This window comes from Copadichromis virginalis, linkage group LG5 (assembly GCF_057382275.1).
Source record: "Copadichromis virginalis isolate Kocher_CV1m ecotype Utaka linkage group LG5, C_Virginalis_male_GT1.1, whole genome shotgun sequence".
NCBI lineage: Eukaryota > Metazoa > Chordata > Actinopteri > Cichliformes > Cichlidae > Copadichromis > Copadichromis virginalis.
In genome coordinates this window covers 25,231,819-25,251,803 of record NC_140622.1, presented here as the reverse complement: position 1 = coordinate 25,251,803, position 19,985 = coordinate 25,231,819, and the positions used below count along the sequence as shown (strand labels likewise).

Below are 19,985 nucleotides of genomic sequence, written 5' to 3'. Positions count from 1 at the left end.
TCAGCGGTCTCCAACCTTTTTTGCGCCACGGACCGGTTTATGCCCGACAATATTTTCACGGACCTTTAAGGTGTCGCGGATAAATGAGGGCGGGGCTAATAATCGGCTCAGTCATTTTTAATGATCGTTGAAAGCCCAGATCGTAATCGTGATTAAAATTCGATTAATTGAGCAGCCCTAATAAATGCTCATAATTTATTTTTGAGTAGTTCTTTTCATGTACATCTATGCTGTATGTTAATAAAAGTGCCTGTGTGACATCTGGGACACAGCTTTGACTAAGAACTCTCTTTTTGTTCTTACTTTATGGCTCTAAAAAAATATCGAGATATATATCTTATATCGCCATCCAGCTAAAAAATATCGAGATATGAATTTTGGGTCATATCGCCCAGCCCTAATATTGCTCAAATGATAACAATGGTTGCCTAAGGATGCTTTATGCTCTAAGACCCTACTGAAATACAGAGAAAACCCCAGCAATCAGACAACTTGCTTTGAGCAAGCACTTTGTGACAGCGGGAATGAAAAACTCCCTTTTAACAGGAAGACACCTCTGGCAGAGCCAGGTACCCACCAGCCATCTCCCGTGACTAACTCGTGGGTGAGAGGAGGGAGACTGAACAAAAGATGTAGACCTATGTGCGGTATAAAAACATAGGTTGATGACTTTTATCGATTTAATAATCAATTCATCATTCTCTTTTCTAGCAATTTTTTTTTTAAATTATTGATTCCAGCTTCTTAATTCTTAACTGATTGTGAAGCACTGTGGTCAACTCTGTTTTTAAATGTGCTATACAAATAAATGTTAAATTGAATTAATGGTGAGGAAACACCACTTCTCTTTGCCTTACATGACAGTGAATTGTACAGACAGTTTTACAAGTCAGTCTATTAGATTATCTTAAATTGGGCTAAAACTCCTGGTTTAATTTATAATGACAAACTGCCACATTAATCAATAATAGAAATTAACACTGAGCAACAGGCATGGTCAAGTAATTCCAATATGATGAGAATTACAAAAGATTATTAGGGCTAAATGACCAGCACATATTCAGTTGTCTGTCAAGTACACAGTGACAGCTCGAACATATATCATAGATAAATGTGAAAAATGTGGAGGAGACACAATGAAGAAATGTTAAAAAGAAAGGATTCCAGAATAACCCAAGCATGATTTAAAGGAATTACCTGTGTGGGCAATGCGTGTTCTGAGTACACAACAAAGAGCCGCAATCGGGTCATGAATTTCAAATTCAAAACACAGTGGATGAGCATTGGCAGCTCTAAAGCGGGAGCAGACTGAAGGAGCTGTAACATTAGTTAGACTGAGACAGAATTTTCTTTCAAACTCCAAGTACAAAGAAAAAAAATTAAAGTTGAAATAGCTTGCGGTTTTGGTTGATCTGTTAGATGTTCCTCTCATGTAAAGCCAAAAATCGTCTTCATTTATAATGGCACTAGAACTGGGGTTATAATTAAAACCATTTTGCTTTTTAATCAATATTCAATCTCTCAGAAATAATTAACAGCATATTAAAGAGTTTACTGCCTGACAGAGCTGGATGCCTCTACATCATTAAGCTGTTGAAGCGCTGCTCTTTGACTCCTCATGTCCCATTTCAGTGGTTTACTGCGCCTCCGTACAGGCTCTTTAAAATGCTCCCGGAGTCGTACTATACCTGCAGATAATAATACGGTCCGCTGATAACATATAGCATATATACTTTCGTGCTCACACCGAGACATGGCTTTTTAGCATGTAAACACTTACATGAGTGAATGTACATGTTACAAATACAAGGCTTACGCAAGTGCAGCTTTACGGGAAATGAAAGCAAACTACGTTCAAGGTTTGCAGGGCATATTGCTGAGAGTCAGCCACCTGCCATAAATCTGTGCCCTTTCCCCTGAGTGATAATGCACACTGCATTGGAAGTTGCACAACAACACGGCACACAACATATTAGCAGGCTGGGAAGTCATGGGTCAATAGTTACACATTTTCTTCACTCTCCATTCTTCAGCATTACCAAGGCATTTAAGCCACCGAGACCGAGATACTGGAGGTTTCTGTTCTGCAGACTCTCTCTGTCAAATACATAATACACAGGTCACACACACATTAGCGCCCCCCCCCCCCCCCCACACACACACACACACACACACACGCGCGCACCCCACCCCACATGCAGTCCAGTTAAACCATGATCATAATTATCATATATGTCTACAAGAGAGACATTTAGCCACTGTAGCAGAATACAGTATGAAAGCACTGTAATCAGCTGTCGAATTAAACAACGCTGTCTTGCGTCACCAGGAATTGTTTGTGTTTATACAAGCCAATAAATTCCTTGGGCATTCTCCAGATGACTTCCATGATAATTTGGACGCAGCTCAGTTCTACTGCTGATTAAGGAGAGAGCGGCCGAGTAAAAACATGAAACCGAGACTGTCTGCAGCCAGGCCAGGAATGAGTGGACCAGGAATTTGTTTTCATGTGGAACAGACAGCTGTCGATGTCTATACCTGTTCTCTTCACGCTGCTACGTTCCAGACAATTTCAATTAATTTGGTTTCCTGGAGACCATGTTGCTATTTATATGGGTGTGGATAACGTGGGGAAGGTAACAGCAATCGTTGTTGGTTTAAGCTCTGCAATCAAAACACCTAGTGGCAAAGAAATGGATGTGAGGTTACTGCCTTACGAGAGGCACAATAGGTCATCACAAAAGGAGTGGATTTACCATAATAAACGGCAGACACGTGAGTTAGGCCTAAAGTCAAAACTTCTTGGCTTCCACTTCTAACCTGACAAGAGAAGATTTGATGGTAACTCAGATATATTGGCACTCAGCCTCTGGTGCTTTTGAATAAAAGCTTTTACGCAAATACTGGATTTGCTACTTGCATTGTTTGGGCATAACTAAGCTAACAGCACATCTTGGCAGTCTGATACAACACAGAAACCAAAATAAAGATGTGACTCATCCAAGGTTGACGTGTGTACATTATGACAATTGATAGCCTTAAAATAGACCTCTATTATGTGGTTTGTTTAAATTTACTTAAACATTTCTTCTATATATAGATGAAAGGCAATCAAAACTAATCGCCATAATTTAATATAGTTAAGAGATTGCGGTTGCGGGAAAAGTGCTCTAGGAGCAATTGGAAAAGGAAAAATAAGACCACGACATAACCGAGTTGAACAGTTTAACAGAGGATAAATCTAAATGACAAATTTTAACACTTATTCCACTCTTGCAGGATTCAGCCAGGAAGCTGTATGAGCACTTAGTATGAGTAGAAGTTGTGTTTGCATTAAGGAAAGTGGTCCACTGTAAACTCTACTGACATTTACTCTTCAAAGGTATGTTATGATCCCCTGAGTAACAGTCCATAAGATGGCACGAAACTTAAATAGTTCTATTCATCCACTGATTAACATAGCCATCATAAAGTAACTACTCAGACCGGATGTTGTTCAGCAGCTGACTCAACACTGCAGCATGAACACAAGGACATTTCTCACAGGCAGATGAATGCCCCATATCATCAGATTTTTGAGATCCAGTGCGCCTGGTTGCAATATACAAGACACTATTGAAGCCCCTGAATATCATTACACAAGTTGCAACTCTGCGTCACACATCAGCCTGAGCCCAAATACCCATGTTGCTACATTTTTTTCACTTAACCAGTTAAACTACAGGAGCAGCAACGGTGCTCCTGGTAAATCATCCAGCGACACAAACACAGGCCACAGCTGCCTCAAACACCCTTAGGAACTCCAATTGTGTCCCCACCCAACACTCCCGCAGACAGCCCAACCCCCTGCAACACAGGAACTCCCTCCAGTGCGAAGAAGCCGTCAGACGGCAATTTGAGAGTGTTGTCAGACAGGAGAGCCACGAGCAGAAGGAGTTGCTCTTCTACTATTGTGAAATTGATTGTGGTGTTTCCAATGAGAAACTCTTCATTTTAGAGGAAAGTGTAGTGGGGGGGGGGACTTCTTTCCACACCAATATAATACATCAAATACCTCAAAAACAAGAGTTTATCAGCAGTACTGATCAGCGAACTGTGCCCAGTCTGTCTATTGATTCTGTGTGTCATACAATAAAAAACACTTAATCCCACAGATGCAAGACCTTCGAGCTGCAGCATTTCTTGAAGAACCGAGGTGCAAATTAACTGCAGTAAACAGTGATGTTCCCACAGAATCTGTTTTCCCAAAGTGCTGCTTTCCAGCGGGCAAACAACTTAACACCTGGAGTTCAGAAGCAGCACTGACAGATCAGAAAATGCTTGGTAGTAGTAAAACAAAAAGAATCAGATTTTTCTGGCTGAATCTGTACGATTACTAGATAGTCAATGTGTTCGTAATTTTTAAACAACAATTATATGCATGGGACTGACTTTTGACCACAGTTTTAAAAAAGATTAGCCAAAGAGAATAAGTGAGAGAAATACAACTGAAACTTACACTTACTCATCGTTTCCACACACTGACTATACTTGGGTGGTCCGTCAAGAGATACTGACTGCATTGTGATCAATTCCCTTGTTCTTGTTTTGAAAGGCCACTCGCTGTTAACCCGCTAACTTCAATCTTTCCTGGTCCACTGTTCCCCTACAGGCAGGCTGCTGCTTGGCCCACAAAACTCCACCATCTTGGACTGCATCTTGTGATAGATGCTTGTTTCGCTCCTGCTACCCACTGTGAGCTAGGGGTGGGCGGTATAACCGTATACAGTAGAAACAATATAAATTTGGCCAACGGTAGAGATTTTGACTATACCGCTCTACCGCGATAGCGCATGTTGATGGTATCATCAAGCTGTGCCTGTTTTGGTTGAAAGCATTGCAGCGGCTGCAAACAACATCTGCAAATTATGCCGAGTGACAGTAATAACAAAGGGACAAAGCCCTTTTGGAATATGGGGAAAGCCAAAAACTGTGCTTCCTCCACTTCTGTAACATTGATTCATTAATGCTGAATTCTCTCGCAGCTGCCCTATTCCCATGTTGCTGCAGTATATTAATGACTAACCTCGTATTGTGGATGGATTATCTCAGTTGTTCTCCTAACTGAAGTTTGGTCCGTTTATAGCATGCTGCCATGCAATTGCATTTGTCCCTGACCACCAGAAACCTGCACTTTAACTTTTATCGAGTGGAAAAAAGTTAGCGTTCATCCTTCAGCTTCACTGTGCTATTGTTATGCTAACATAGCTGTTTTGCTCGCGATCACGTAGGACATCATTATATACCAGGTAGTCCAACTTCAGTAACCCTACAAAAGTCACTGCTGTTTAGTTTTCTGTCTTCATTTATGTTGGAAGTGATAACAGAGCTGTACGTTTTAATTTTTTCAGAAATATCTCAGTCAGAACATGGTATATGGTGTTCAGGTGAAAACTAGCGAGCTAACTTCCTGCTAACTTCTAACTCCGTTAAATTTAATAACTCTGTTTTCATGGATGCCTGGATGTTAAACTTAATTGTTACACCTGGTAAAGCAGCAACGCTGATCATTTTATTAAAGATGAAAGAATTTAGACAGTTTTTAACTCTCCATGATGCCGCAGTGTTTGACTTTGGGACCTGAAGAAGACGGAGTTTTGGACCCAGATTACTCCGCATGGCTCCTGACTCCGGCAGCCGTAATGCTCCGGCAATCCATCAAGCGGTGCGCCTTCATAGCTTACCAAAGTCGCACTAAAACATTTGACAGATTTCTATGCACCATGTACTACATAACATCAGTTCGAGGTCAGTAAGCACAACCAGAATTCATACATAAGGCGCACTGTCGATTTTTGAGAAAATGAAAGGATTTTAAGTGTGCTTTCAAGTGTGTAAAATACATACAGAAGAAAAGAATATATCGCAATACATATCGTTACCGCACATGCTTCAAATTATACCGTGATATGGATTTTAGGCCATATCGCCCAGCCCTACTCTGAGCTTAACCTGAAGCAGGTGGAGACCTGGTTCAGCTAATCTAACCTCATGACGACTGCAGAGCAGAAGGAGGAGCTGCAGTCCAAGACAGTGGAGTTCAAGTTCACTGACAGGAGGAAGAAATTATTGGTAGGGGAGCTGATTATTGCGTTTTCGGTCACAAAGAGCACAAATGCGTTTTCTGTCCACGTTTGTGCAAGAGTGTGACACAAATATAATCCAATTCTGTAGGAAACTATGCATACTGGCAACTTGTCTCAACACAATATAATAATCAAATTATACTTTCCAAAAAAACAAAACAAAAAAACGGAAGGCAAAAAAAGCCTTGTTTTTCATGGCTCTCTCTTCCAGAGTATGCACATCATCTTTCCAACATGTCATACAGTCATGCATTACAAGGAACACCACCGCCACACTGTCGTCTCAGACAAAGCCTTAATCTACTATCCGTCTAATTTGCCTAATCTTCATGTTTCTTCAAACATGGAGTCTTTTATTTCCTAGGTTAGTTTCTAACTTTAAGATCCTGGAATTTGTATTTCCTAGGTCTATTTGGATACAAAAGCCAGAAGGAGTCGTATAGATTTAAGGACTCTATGGCATACAGTAGGCCTCAGCTTATGTGAAGTGCCTGTTAACCTCTGATTGATCTGCAGAGCTCATCAAAAGTCTTGAGTGCTTTACATTACTGGGTGGAGACAAGCCAAAGCACCCCAACACTGACCAGAGATTTACTTCTTTATGATTGAATAAAATTACATTCAAGGAGCTATTGGACAGACTAATGAGGTTTATGATGCACTTTACAGACTGCAGTGAGGACGGCAGCTGAAATATTCCTAATGCACATCAGTCAACAGCATTGTATTTTACTTAATAAATCATTAGATGAAGCATCCAGTTTGTGGATGTTTAAAGAATCTACAGAGGGTAAAGTGCTTTGTCCAATCATGTGATTTTATCTTGAAGCTATTCTTCTAATCACAAGATACTCCTCACTCGAAATGGCTGTTGTGTTTCGTTAAAATGTTTATCTCTTTTTTTAGTAAATTGTAAATCCCCGGAAATTTGGAAACCAGAAGATCGCATCTACAACAAGCACTGTAGGATGCTAAACTTTAAGCAGAGTCTATACAAAAGCCTCATTACATTTGCTAATGGTGGTGATGATGAAGCAGGGTTTTGTTTTTTTATTTCACACCATGTCTTGCTGGTGTAAAAGATAAGGCTAATTAACATGGCACCATTTGCATCTTTACCTCTGTGTTTCAACACCAAAGGGAAGAGTGCAGCCACAGCAGGCTAATGAATGTTTGATTTGAGCGGGAAGACTGTCACTTCCAACGCTCCAGACATTACTCTGTTCGAACCCCCCCCTCCCCAAATTCTCATGTTCTCCTAGCTGGCAGAGCTGTCTGCGGTTCACCTTTTCCCTCCACCTTCCCTTTCTCCAGCTTAAATTCTTGAGTTCATCCCCCTTTTCCTCACCCCCCACTTCTACCACCACCACACAGGCTGTGCTCATTACAGCGGATTTGCATGTCTGCTCCAGAGCAGTATGAGAAGAGATGAAACAGAACTCCCAGTGGCTGCCTCTGCAGTGCTTCACTCATCTGACAGAAAGAGCTCCAGTTTGGGCCCCAGACACAGTCAGCAAACAAATGCAGGCTTCTTAAAGGGGCCATACGCACGCATATATGCAAACAAACTCAGAGATACTCCCCCAGAAAGAATTTACATTGCACAGTATTCAGTTTAAATACATCTGCATGCAGGATATATTGACAGAATTGGAAAAAAATTAAATAAATCTACCTCAAGGCTGCTAAAACTTGGAAGGAAGAGTTGCGTTGTTGTGCAGCCAGTCTCGATTCCCACATCTAAGAACGATGGAGTGTTTCCCCACACAGACTTTACTGGGGCGGGCGCGGGCCTAACTGCTATACATCTGGCAAGTCATTGTAGTATTTTGATTTTAATCCCCTCAGAGAAAACAACACCCTCTGTCCTTAAAAAAATAAAAATAAAAAAAATAAAAAACTATCCCTGCTCCTTCCAGTCTCATGCTTGGCACACTATCTTGGCTGCTAGAATAACATAACTGCCTCTCCGGTGAGCGTCTCGTCCAGCAGTCGGACGGCCTGTAGCATTTTGGGCTGCAGCTGGTGACAGGAGTCTTTGTCCTGCTCTCCAAGCTGGAGGGCCACTCTAAGCAGAAATGGTTGTGCTCACTGAGGCTGCAGAGCACAACAGGGACTACCATCGCCAGCAGCAATCCAACACTCTGGAAATGAAGTCCATCCATGGGATGAGAATCTCACTGGAAAGACAGCCACTTCTAATAATCTGTTACTTGTAGTTAAAGTACCTGAAGAGGAGCATAATGTAATCTAATCTAATATTAGATTACCCTTACAAATGGGTAAGTTAAAAAAAAAAAAAAATTTTTATATACTGCAATTGGTGCAGGTTTGAATATTTTCCAATATCTGGAAAATAAAATAATTATTGGAATACTGATTGTGTCCGTGTGCTCCTTGTTGAACTGTTAGGCCTTAAGAGGGCTACAACATTTTTCTTGCTAATACATTTCTAAGTTTTAGACTCTAAAACTGCAAAACTGGAACATTTCTGATTAGCCATTTGTCTTCTTTGATGTTGGCAAAGAACGTTTCAATGGAGCAATGGCAGAAAACACACTGTGATACTACCCCACAGTGACTATTGCTACAAATTATGCAGTATCACATAAAGTATGCAAAGTGAGCAAATGTTACATACTTTGCTTTAAAACAAATAAAAAAAGAAAAGCCAAGTATGTAGCAAAGAAAGGTCCGTCTTTTGTTTCTGGTCCCCTTAAAATTAGGCGCTTTTGTTCAGGATGACTCACTGGCGAAAGTGGTGAATCATGTGCCATGCAACGTGAGTCAGTGTGAAAGAAGGGCAGACAGTCTTATACCATGCAAGCTCCAGATCTGACCTGCACGGTTCCCCACCAACCCAAGAAGTTAGTGTTCTAAAGAAAAAAGAAAAAAAAATGTTTAGCCTTGGTGGAAATGCAAAATCTATGAAGAAGAAAAAAAAAATGGTTTTGGGTCGTCAAGCTCACTTTCATGTTTCACTTGAAACGTATTTAACTAAAGCTAACAAACTGTCTAATTTTGTAGTTTCGAGTGACAGGGTGAAGGAAAATCCTACTCAGTCTGCTCTGACTCATAGGTATATGATGGCTTACTAAGCATATAAATAAAATAAGGAGAATTAAAAATGAGAACTTGGAAATTATTTTGTGTTTCAAGACTTTCATATCCATTTTCTTATTTGGGCAAAAATAGATGCCCTTTGAAAATACAACAATATAAACTGCCAGTAGTTAAATGTGTGAAATGTTGGCTAAACATGGATTAAAAGCACTGATTGGTGGCCCTAACATAACAAAGTATTACCAAATCCCTCTATATTCAATTAATTTTTATTAGTTTTAACTGAGTCTTACGACACACAGTTGTGCAAAAGAATAAAGAAGGGTGCACTTATTACAATATTTAATATATGAATTAACAGAAGTGACGCTTTTTAAACAGCAGGGTGATTTGACTGTGTAACCACAATCTGTCGAGCAGAAAATAAATGACAGATCACACAAGACAAATCAGTGTTTCACTTTGAGAGCGTTTACTGCAATGTTTGTACTGTCACAGGGCGACAATGGTGGCGTCATAAGCGCCCCGATGTAACCACGGCAACAACAAAAAATAAGCAACAAAATATCTCAACAACCTAAAATTGAATTAAAAAATAAATCAATTTTAAAAAGAGAAAAAAAGAAGAAAAGAAAAGAACGTTAAAAATCCTTATTAGCTACACATATGTATCAACCTTTATAACAAGATAATCAGTATAATATACATAGTTAAGCAGACCTTTCATGCTAACATTCAACTTCATGTTTTCAATCTTTGGGCTATGCTAGACTAGTTCTGTATGACTCACAGTACAATAATCCTTATTTATCTTGTACTGGGCTTTTTAATAAGCCAGAACTGTATACATGAGGTTTGAGAAAAAAAAAAAAAAAAAAAAAAAAAAAAAAAGACTAGGGGGAAAAAAGTTGTCCAAACTGTGGCAGAACCAAAATAAGAAAATGCATGTTAGGTCCCTTCAAGTCTCTAAATTATTAAACCTGGATTGCTTGTGGCTGATTAGGCCAAACTGTTAACTGCTGTCATGCACATTGAGCAGGCAAAGTTGCACCAAAAATGTTCAATGGTCCCTTCTAGACATTTGATGACTTCTCTGCCACATGTGACATTCTCTGTATTACCACATCCGCTATGCTGCTCATTTACCACCTTCATGTTATCTCAGTAGCCAGAGATAGATAAAAATAAAGTGTACAATAGAAACTAACTGATATTTAAGTTCTAAAACATCCTCTCTGAATACGTCTCTAAAGCCTGAAATAAACCTTTGTTTACTTAGAAACTAAATGACCAAAGTGACGAAGTGATAAAATTAGCCAAAGCCAAAAATTTGTTATTTCAAGTTACAGTTAGGGCTGCTCAATTAATCGAATTTTAATCACGATTACAATCTGGGCTTTCAACGATCATTAAAAACGACTGAGCCGATTATTTACGGTCGCCTGTGGCTCAGGGGGTTGGGAATCGCATCTGTAACCGGAAGGTCGCCGGTTCGATCCCTGGGCTCTCTGTCCTGGTCGTTGTGTCCTTGGGCAAGACACTTTACCCTACTTGCCTACTGGTGTTGGCCAGAGGGGCCGATGGCGCGATATGGCAGCCTCGCTTCTGTCAGTCTGCCCCAGGGCAGCTGTGGCTACAACTGTAGCTGCCTCCACCAGTGTGTGAATGTGAGAGTGAATGAATAGTGGTATTGTAAAGCGCTTTGGGTGCCTTGAAAAGCGCTATATAAATCCAATCCATTATTATTATTATTATTATTATTAGCCCCTCCCTTCTGCTTTACTCTCGCGCTGCTCTGTGTGGCAAATCCAGCGCACCTCTCTGCATTTCGAACACGCGTCACAACAATTAGGTCCCCGGGCCTTGGACTGGTACCGGTCCGTGTGTCGTTTGGTACCGGGCCGCGAGAGTTGAGGCTCAGGTGTGAAATGTATGGTTTTCAGGGTTTTTAAATCGGTTTTCAGCGTTATTTTGTTATCGTTTTGATTGTTAACTCGGTTTTCCTGGGTCTTTTCACGTGTGTTATGAATCAATCTTTTTTCGGTACCGGTACTAGTTTTATTTTGTTGCATTTATCCGCGACACCTTAAAGGCCGGTCCGTGAAAATATTGTTGGGCATAAACCGGTCCGTGGCGCAAAAAAGGTTGGAGACCGCTGATTAAGAGGACCCGAGGGAAGCTCGGAAAGCTCGGAAAGCTAAGCAGAAGTTATTTGGAGAGGAGTGTGACTGCCGTTGGTTGAAAAGAGAGGTAAAAAAAACTTCAGTGGTGTTGCACACTATTTTATATTATTTTTTAAAGTCATTATTCAATACATTGTTATTGTTAACCCTTTAAAGCCGGTCAGAGCAGCACGCTCCGTTTTGTGTAACTATTTTTAAATCCCTGTAGAACCTGAGCCGTGTAAGCTAGTGCAATATTTTTTTTTTGCATATGAAACCGGAGGAGTTGTACTTACATCTTATGCCATCAGCTTGTCCTCGGTCACGGTTTCCTTCCACATAAAGCTTTGCAAAAACTGCATAAAAAGCGCTTGCAGGAACAAAAACATAATATTCCGGAAAGACGTTTTGCAGATCCGATCAGCTGTTCGTAACACTTCGCACACTGAAACAGACGTAAGCGCGAACTATCGCATGTCTGCCATTTCCTGCAGAAACCGGAAGTGACGTCATTTTCGCGGAAAATGTAGTTTTTTACTTGTAGGCCTTAAAAGCCTATACTGGTGTTTTTATAAGTCATGTTTGACTTTTCTGAATAGTTTCTGGGATGCTTAGAACTCGAATTGCACTGCTGGAAATAGTTTATTTTGATGCACCTGCTGTTTTCTTTGCAAATTTGCATCATAGGATTGTTTTTTGTTTTTCCTGCAGTATATAAAAATTGCTGTATCTCCAAAATAAAACTATGAAGACACTCAAAATAAATTTCCTGTTGTTGTAAACTATTTTTTGCAACTTTTTTGTATTTAAAGTTTTGAGGGATAAACCTCTTAAATTTCTCCAAGTAGAAATATATGTAAAAAACAAAAAACAAGAACGATTTTCAATTTTTTTGTAGTTCATTGCACTTTTTTGCAATTAATGTAGTTACTATGGACTTAATGCATACATATTATTAAAATATGGGCTATAACAGTTGTATAGCAACTTGAAATGCTCCCACAAATGGCACTACAACATGTAGTAAAAAATAAATAAATAAAAAAGTAATATAAGCTCTGGCGGACTTGGTTCTATGGTAGGTCTTAAAGGGTTAAATAAATATCGTCAAATAATCGAGATCTCAATTTCAGTGAAAATAATCGTGATTATCATTTTTGCCATAATCGAGCAGCCCTAGTTACAGTAGTTTTATTTTATTTTTTCTTTGAGAGGAAACACTGGTCACCTAAGGTTGCTGTTGGCCTTCATTCTGCAGAAATGATAGCCTGCTAAACACTCGTGAATTCATCCTGTCACCTGACAACCTGGCTGGTGACAATGCATTTAATGCACATAAGCACGATTGATCTACATATAGTTAAAGGCAACCAGGCTGCCTTACTTAGAAGTCTCGTGTTATTTTGTTATTGACGCCCGATTTTGAAAACTTTAAGATTAATATATTCCTTATTCTGATACTCTTTGAGGAATTTTTGTGTGGAGGAAAACCCCTGAACATCAACCCCCCAAACTATGGATAAAGAAATCTTCCTTAGTCTGTAGAAAGTGGTTTCATTTATCTTCTATGTTCATATCACTGTGACAGCAAAAATATGATTAATTGGTCAGCATTGTGTCATCTAGATTTTGTAGGTCATGATGAGATTTTATGTAGAAGATGGTAAGAGAAGAAAAAACAAAACTAGCTGGCACCAGTGCGAGGGGTGAGACAAAATATTGATACTGCAATGCAATTATCAGGAGGCTGGTGCCAAATATTGAGCCAAAACGTGCAGCCGCTCTGATTCTCCCACTAATTTGACTTACCAGAGTTACTATTTAGCCATCTTTAAGGGAAGGAACTAACGGGGGGGAAATGGCAGACACAGAGGTGAGCTAATTACAGAGCTAAAACTTTGCCATTATAACTTATTAACACACACACACACACACACACACACACACACACACACACCACTTTGTTAGGTACATGTGTTCAACAGTTTGTTGGTGCAAACATCTAATCAGCCAATCGCATGGCACCAACTCAATGAATTTGACGATGATGATCTGCTGAACTTCACACCAAACATCAGAACAGAGATAGGAACTGACAGGAAGGCAATAGTGGCTCAAATTACCACTTGTTACAAGGGAGGTCTGCAGAAGAGCATCTGTGAACGCACAGCACATCAAAACTTGAAGCAGATGGGCTACAGGAGCAAACCACACCAGGTCACACTTCTGTTAGCTAAGAACAGGAAAGCCAACATACAACTTGCACATGCTCACCAATATTTGACAATGGAAGACAGCATTTAGTGTAAAAAACATAAAAGCTTGGGTCCATCCCGCTTTGTAACAATAGTTCAGGTTGCTACTGGTTCAGACTTCTGGCCCTTAATACCATGCAAGCACGGTTTAACCACCACAGCCTTCCTTACTGATCACCTCCCTCCCTTTATGACCACAGTGTACCTTCTATAAAGCTCAGATAATTTCAAAGTGTTTTTCCCGCCTCCCCAACACCACAGCGAGTTCAAAGGGAGATTCATATATTTCAAAATGGACCATATCACCATATCACTGAGGAATGTTTCCAGCACCTTGTTGAATCTATGCCATGAAGAAGGCAAATGGGGGTCCAACCCAATACAAGCAAGTGGCCATGGGCATATACAAATACCAGTAAATGAATACCTGCTTGATGCTTTTTTGTTAGGGTTTTTTTATTTTGTACTTTAGTTTCACAAAGAGTCATGATACTGTTGTTAGAGGCCAATGTATTGTAATATTTTCACATTGTGGGTTACACCCACCCCTAACGAGTACCACTAGTGTAGATTCGAAGCCATGCTTTTTGGTTTGTTAGCAATATTCTAGCGAACCACACAACCAGCAAATTCAAGGTCACGCTTTTGTAGCAGGCTGATTATATACTGGAGTAAATGGGTAACAATGTAGGTGCCACTAAAAGGCGCCTGGAGGATTTCACTGAGAGCAAAAATGTTTGATAAAGCAAAGAAGAGAATCAAAATGCTCGACTGATGGTCAAAGTGGTTCACCACTGGGACCTCAAAAAAAAGAAGAAAACACGTGACAAAATTCATTGGAGAAAAGAAATGATAAAAATAAAAGAGGTTTCAAAAAGGCAGCCATTTCAGATGACTAAATAGGGATTATCAGGCATAAACTCAAGCAGCAATCTGCATTAACCAAAGACCTCATAATTTGTTCCCCTCCAATTATAGTCACTTTTGTCAGAGCATCATTTTGACTTTCTGTGAATGGACTCACACAAAAAGGCATAAATCAGAGCAATGTGAGCTGCCTGCAAAACTTAGCACAAGTGTGGCCGGGGCCACACAGCACACATTAAGTCATTGAAGTCCCCATGCCTACAGTCCCTCCCTGACCCCCCACTGTACACACCAGTAACTCCCCAGCACTAAGCCTTTCAGACCAAACACTGCTCTGCCTTCTGCATCTTAATAAGAGGAGGGAAACTAGAAGGGAAGTGAAGGCATGGCAGTCTTTTAGAGGAAGCCGAATAAATGACTGAACACACACCCTGGGGCGGGCATGCTGGGGGGTTTCCAGGAGGTCGGAGCAAGCGGGGCCAATCGTGTCAAGACGAAGGCGGCAGACTAACACAAAACTGACATATCAAAGAAGCCAAGCCTTGTAGAAGGGAAAAAGAGCAGCCAAGACAGCACATTCAACTGCACAGCTTGTTTCTGCATCAATGAAAGACAACACGACCAAAAAACGGCAATTAGCGATTAAAGTGGAAATTCCATCTGGTGCAAAGCGGCATATTTTTCCAATCAAAAACCAGCTCAAGCCATCTCAGTGATCCTATGGCTTTTGATCCCATCCCTGTTTTCTTTTCAGAGGTGGGCAAACTATAAACCAGGCATTTGAAAGATTGCATGTATACCCAAACTTTTTATCTCCTGACTAATCAGTGGCATACATAAAAGCAACTGTTCAAACTTCACCTTAACAGTACAGCCAGAACTCCATCATTGGAGAAAGAAAAGCCGACTAGGCCTTGAGAATCAGCAAAAGCCGACTAGGCAGCTTTCACTGATTCTGTTTAAATGCTTTCAAACCATAATCTCTGACAACCTGGATAAACTGGGAATGAGCAATATAAACGTACAGAGATATAGCAGGATTATGAGATTGCTTAAATGAGTTATATTTTTAAATTGGCTTGATGAGAGCCAGTGTGGCCTTAAACTCAGTTTGCATCTAATGAGATATCAAAGCTCGCCTGTTTACTACGTTTCTTTTTTGCTTGTAATAATGAAAGGAATTCTCTGAGGTGGCCGCCATGCTGACACAGCCTTTAGGTGCTTAAATCCAAAAATGGGTGCATTAAGTGCATTTTAATTGACTTATATTTACCCAGTGTATCGTCTTGCAAATAAGAAAGATCTTCTGGCACTCCTAGAAGACAAAAAAAAAAGTAGGTCACTCAGTCTCCTGTGAGTCATAGGTTCTGGCAGGGGACCAAGCAGAGCAGGTATGGGGAAAGACAGAGCAAGAGCCAGGAGAGGCCTGATACTGTTTCATCAGCTTTATACAGATAATCAAAATTGTTTTCAGTTCTGACGCAAAGTGAAATTAAGCCAAATTGAAAGCATACGTTTAGGAAATTAAAACCAGTGTTAGACACTTAACTGCATGTGAAATTCACACCAAAAATAAATAAATAAAAAAACTTTAATCTATTTTTTAAACATTTATCCCAAAGTCAGGCCTCCTGAGAAACACTGAAGCATAGTAACTGCATGCAAACTCATCTACAGTCTTCTCATTCTGCCATATAAATTTCCTTCAGTAGACCAGAGACATTTCTCAAATTGCAGGTGCTGTCTTGTTTCTCCCTAGAGCTGAGGCTCTGGGCTCCTCTCCCAGGGCCACAGCACCTTGGCAGAGAGGCTGACTTACAGGGTCAGAGCCTGAGATTTCCAAACAGTTACTTTTTGAAGGCAGTGACTCACCCTGGTCAAAGCTGTCAGTCACGTAGCCACCTTGGGACAACCACATCTGTGAGGCAGCGCTGATCTAGGCAGCTCATGGCCTGTGACCAATGCACTGATAACTTCTTAATTACATTGGGCAACTGGCACAGACCATGTTGCTTCAGCCACCGAGCCCCTCCTCCAGCTAACCTCTCCGCCCTCTCATTCATCCACCCTGAGGGAGAGGCATGCAAACCAGAGGAAGTATGACTCATCTAGTAACAAGATGCATTCTTCTGAATTCTCTGCAGACGTGTTGTTTGCTAAGTGAAGAGCACAGGAGAGTATGGCGGAGAGAGAGAAAAAGAAGGGAAGAGACAATCTGAAACCATAATCAAGACACTGGCTACGTGTGAGAGCAAGGACGGAACGATGGGGCAAGAGCAAGTCACCACGTGTGGGTTTCCTGGTCCACACACAGATCAACATTTCCTCCAACTCCACAGAGAGAATCCTTGGCTTCTGTTGGGGGTTTTCTGAATCACAGATGGAGACTCCAAGTACTAAGGCTAATCCATCAGGTTTCACACAAAAAAAAAAAAAGAAAAAAAAAAAAAGAGCAACAAATGACGATAGCAGAGAGGTTTTTGACGGGCGCTTCTTCTGAGCACTACAGATGATAATGAGGCACAAGCAAGGGGTATGAAAAAGAAGTGTTAAATCATCGAGTCTAAGAGATCCACTGCAGTTCCTTCCCAACTAACACCACATCTGCATAACTTGGCACTAGTCCTTACAGATCATGAGCCTCACACATCACATCATACAGACTCTAACTGCTGCATTAAGCTATTTCTGGACAGGTCACTTTAACATTGTCAGAAATCACAACATAGAGAAAAGAAGCAACTAAATGCAACCTTCAGTTGTGATCAAAAAAAAAAAATATGCTCAAACAGGTTCTATCTTGTGATATCATGATGAATGGTCTATCAGCCACCAGCTTACTGTTGGCAGAGTATTCAGTAGGGCTGCCACGATTAGTCGACTAGTCACGATTACATCAACTATCAAAATCGTTGATGTGTCGTTTGAAGCTTTGTAAGATCACAAAAGACGCAGGAATAAGTAGTAGGATTTAAGAGTGTAATAATGGACTGAAACAGAAGATGGCAGCACTGCATGTACAAGGATGCCAGCTGCCATTAAACCCCGAAGAAAAAGAAGTAGCTCTGTCTCAGAATTCATAGCGCAGCCCAGCTCAGTTTCCAACAATGGCGGCAGCTAGTTAGTTTTAATATTACTCTTATTATTCTTTCTGGGTCACAAAATAAACGTTTAACATATTTTCAGGCGAGAATGTAGCTGTGTAAACCTCAAATATCTGCTCAGTTTATCAAGACACCACATATTTTCAAAAGCGCTCCGATGTTTTCGGAGACGTCTGAGACGTTTCGGCAAGGCTCACTAGAGCCCGTGAGAACACCGGAGTCCCGGCAAATCGTTTTCAAACCCACCGCCGTCTTTCGCTACTCAGGTTAAACATATACAAGTCACTTAGATAACTTAAAAATTTTATTGTTTGGCTTTTTTTAGTATTTTATTTGTTCCTGAGTAAATCGGTTTGGCTGAGATTAAAGTTATAGTTTTTACACAACTGAATAAACATCAAGCAGACAACTGATTATCAGAAGTGTGAGATGCTCGAAAATATACTCCGGTGTCCTGTTATATTTTAGATAGCAAGGAGTTTATTAAACTTCACCAAAACAATCTGCAAATTTCATTAAAATTTAATAAACTATCATCTTGTCTTTATTTTTAGTTAGCACAGACCTTAAACACTTAAAGCTGTAAGCTAATGATAGTTATATAAGAGCAGATGCTGCTGGTGCAATAAGCTGTACATCCAATGGATGCATGATCTGATTAGTCGACTAATCGCAAAAATAATCAGTGACTAGTCGACTATCAAAATAATCATTTGTGGCAGCCCTAGTATGAACCAAAGTTATGTGGCAAGCCCTCACCATTCAGCCTTAGGATTGTGGAGCAAAATTAAAACTGACCTTCTCCGACTTTGCCTTTTGGATTCTGCAGACTGATGTTCAACCAAATGACAATTCTTTTTTTCCCCTACCGTAACTACATTGCAACAGCATTAACACAATCATGCTATAAAGACAATAAACCTAGGAGGGCAGACAGAATTGCAACTTGCAGTGCATGCTTCCTTTTCAGACACTAATTCCGCTGTAGTAGACAAGCAAGTGGCATCCACACGAGAGATTATCCAACCGCACACTGCTGACCTTTTTTTTTTAGCAAGTGAATTCACCTTGGCTGTAAATTTGTACATCTTAAGTGGTTTATGTATGCTTGTACCTGTGAACCAGCTGCTGCATCTCACAGCACAAAGATTATCATATTCAATCAAGTCTGGTTTATGTTACGCTCTCCATGTATTATTGCTATGCTATCACCTATAAATTGCCATGTCATGCATGCAGTCCACAGGCGGGAGCTGGACGTAACATCTGGGAATATCGTGTTATTAAAGTGTCATTTCATGAAGAGACCTTAGTGCAGCAGTTATTGCCGCCATTCGTATGATATGTCATAAATGAAAGTTCTGTGGCGACTGGTATGCAGGAAAAGCTGCATTGTTTAGTCAGCTGTAAGTGCTACCGTATTAAGTTTAAAAATTTCCCTGTTCTCTAGGAATGCTGCCTAAAAATTGGATTTTATTTCTGCCACGCGAGCCAAAGTAATGATTAAAACAGATACCAAATACTAGGATGAAAGTTCCACTCTTATTACTTAAGCTGCGTCGGCTTAGCGAGCTCTCCTTCCTGCACAAAGCGCGAAGGTCTCCTAAGAGTGTGAATCATATATCAACTCCTTCTACTAAGCAACCAGCCAAAAGGAAAAAAAAAAGAAAAAAAGCCTACACTGATACTGAGGGCCTATTAAAACTCAAGGACAAAGCAAACAATATGATGAATTATTAAATCCGTCAAGGAACTGAAAACTGAGGCCCATTTTATTCGTTTAGGATTTGGGTCTTCATTAGCACTCATGTAAGTAAAATCTTACACGACACAGCTACTGCACACACACAATGTGCATTTACTCAGAAACACTTTTGTTTTCACGTCATTATGACTTGCAGGGCCCGATTTCCTTTGCACATCTACTACAGTAAAACCATCTAACCATCATTTTCGTAACACTTTTGGTCACGCACCTTTGGTTAAACCCAATGCAAAGATAAGATCAAGTTACACATTTATAGTAAAATTGCCACAAAATTTAATAAAATATATATATATCCTTCTTGCTACCACAAGGCTGTAATGACTCACCAAAACCGCCATGCAATACAAGAGCCGCCAAACCCCCCTCCTCTCCCCTCCGCCCCTACCCCACCCATTTCTTCTCCACTTTCTAAACTTACCCAGCAAACTCTAGTGTGGGTAGTTACTGTAGTTCCCCTTGCAAAGAGACCGTCCCTGATTAGTCAGACATAAATCGATACACACTTTTAGATAAAACATGCATCTGAGCAAATGTACTGATAATATGAGCAAAAGAGCCAGCTGAATTAAATATCCCATGACTCCCTCACCAATTCACATCTACGCCCAACTCCAATCCAGGACGTGAATTGGCGCATACAA

The 19,985-nt window shown here is 40.4% G+C and overlaps 1 protein-coding gene across 4 annotated transcripts in view; it reads right to left on the bottom strand.

Annotated features, from left to right (window-relative positions):
- The window catches only part of foxj3 (forkhead box J3), a 95,575-nt gene that overhangs the window by 71,244 nt on the left and 4,346 nt on the right, over window positions 1-19,985 (bottom strand). Inside the window, exon 2 of one of the 4 annotated variants that reach the window (XM_085456974.1) lies at window positions 15,746-15,787. The exons of the other annotated variants lie outside the window; for them this stretch is intronic. The gene's annotated coding sequence lies outside the window, so the exon portion shown is untranslated. The remainder of the gene's footprint in view (window positions 1-15,745; window positions 15,788-19,985) is intronic. 4 annotated transcript variants of the gene reach the window in all.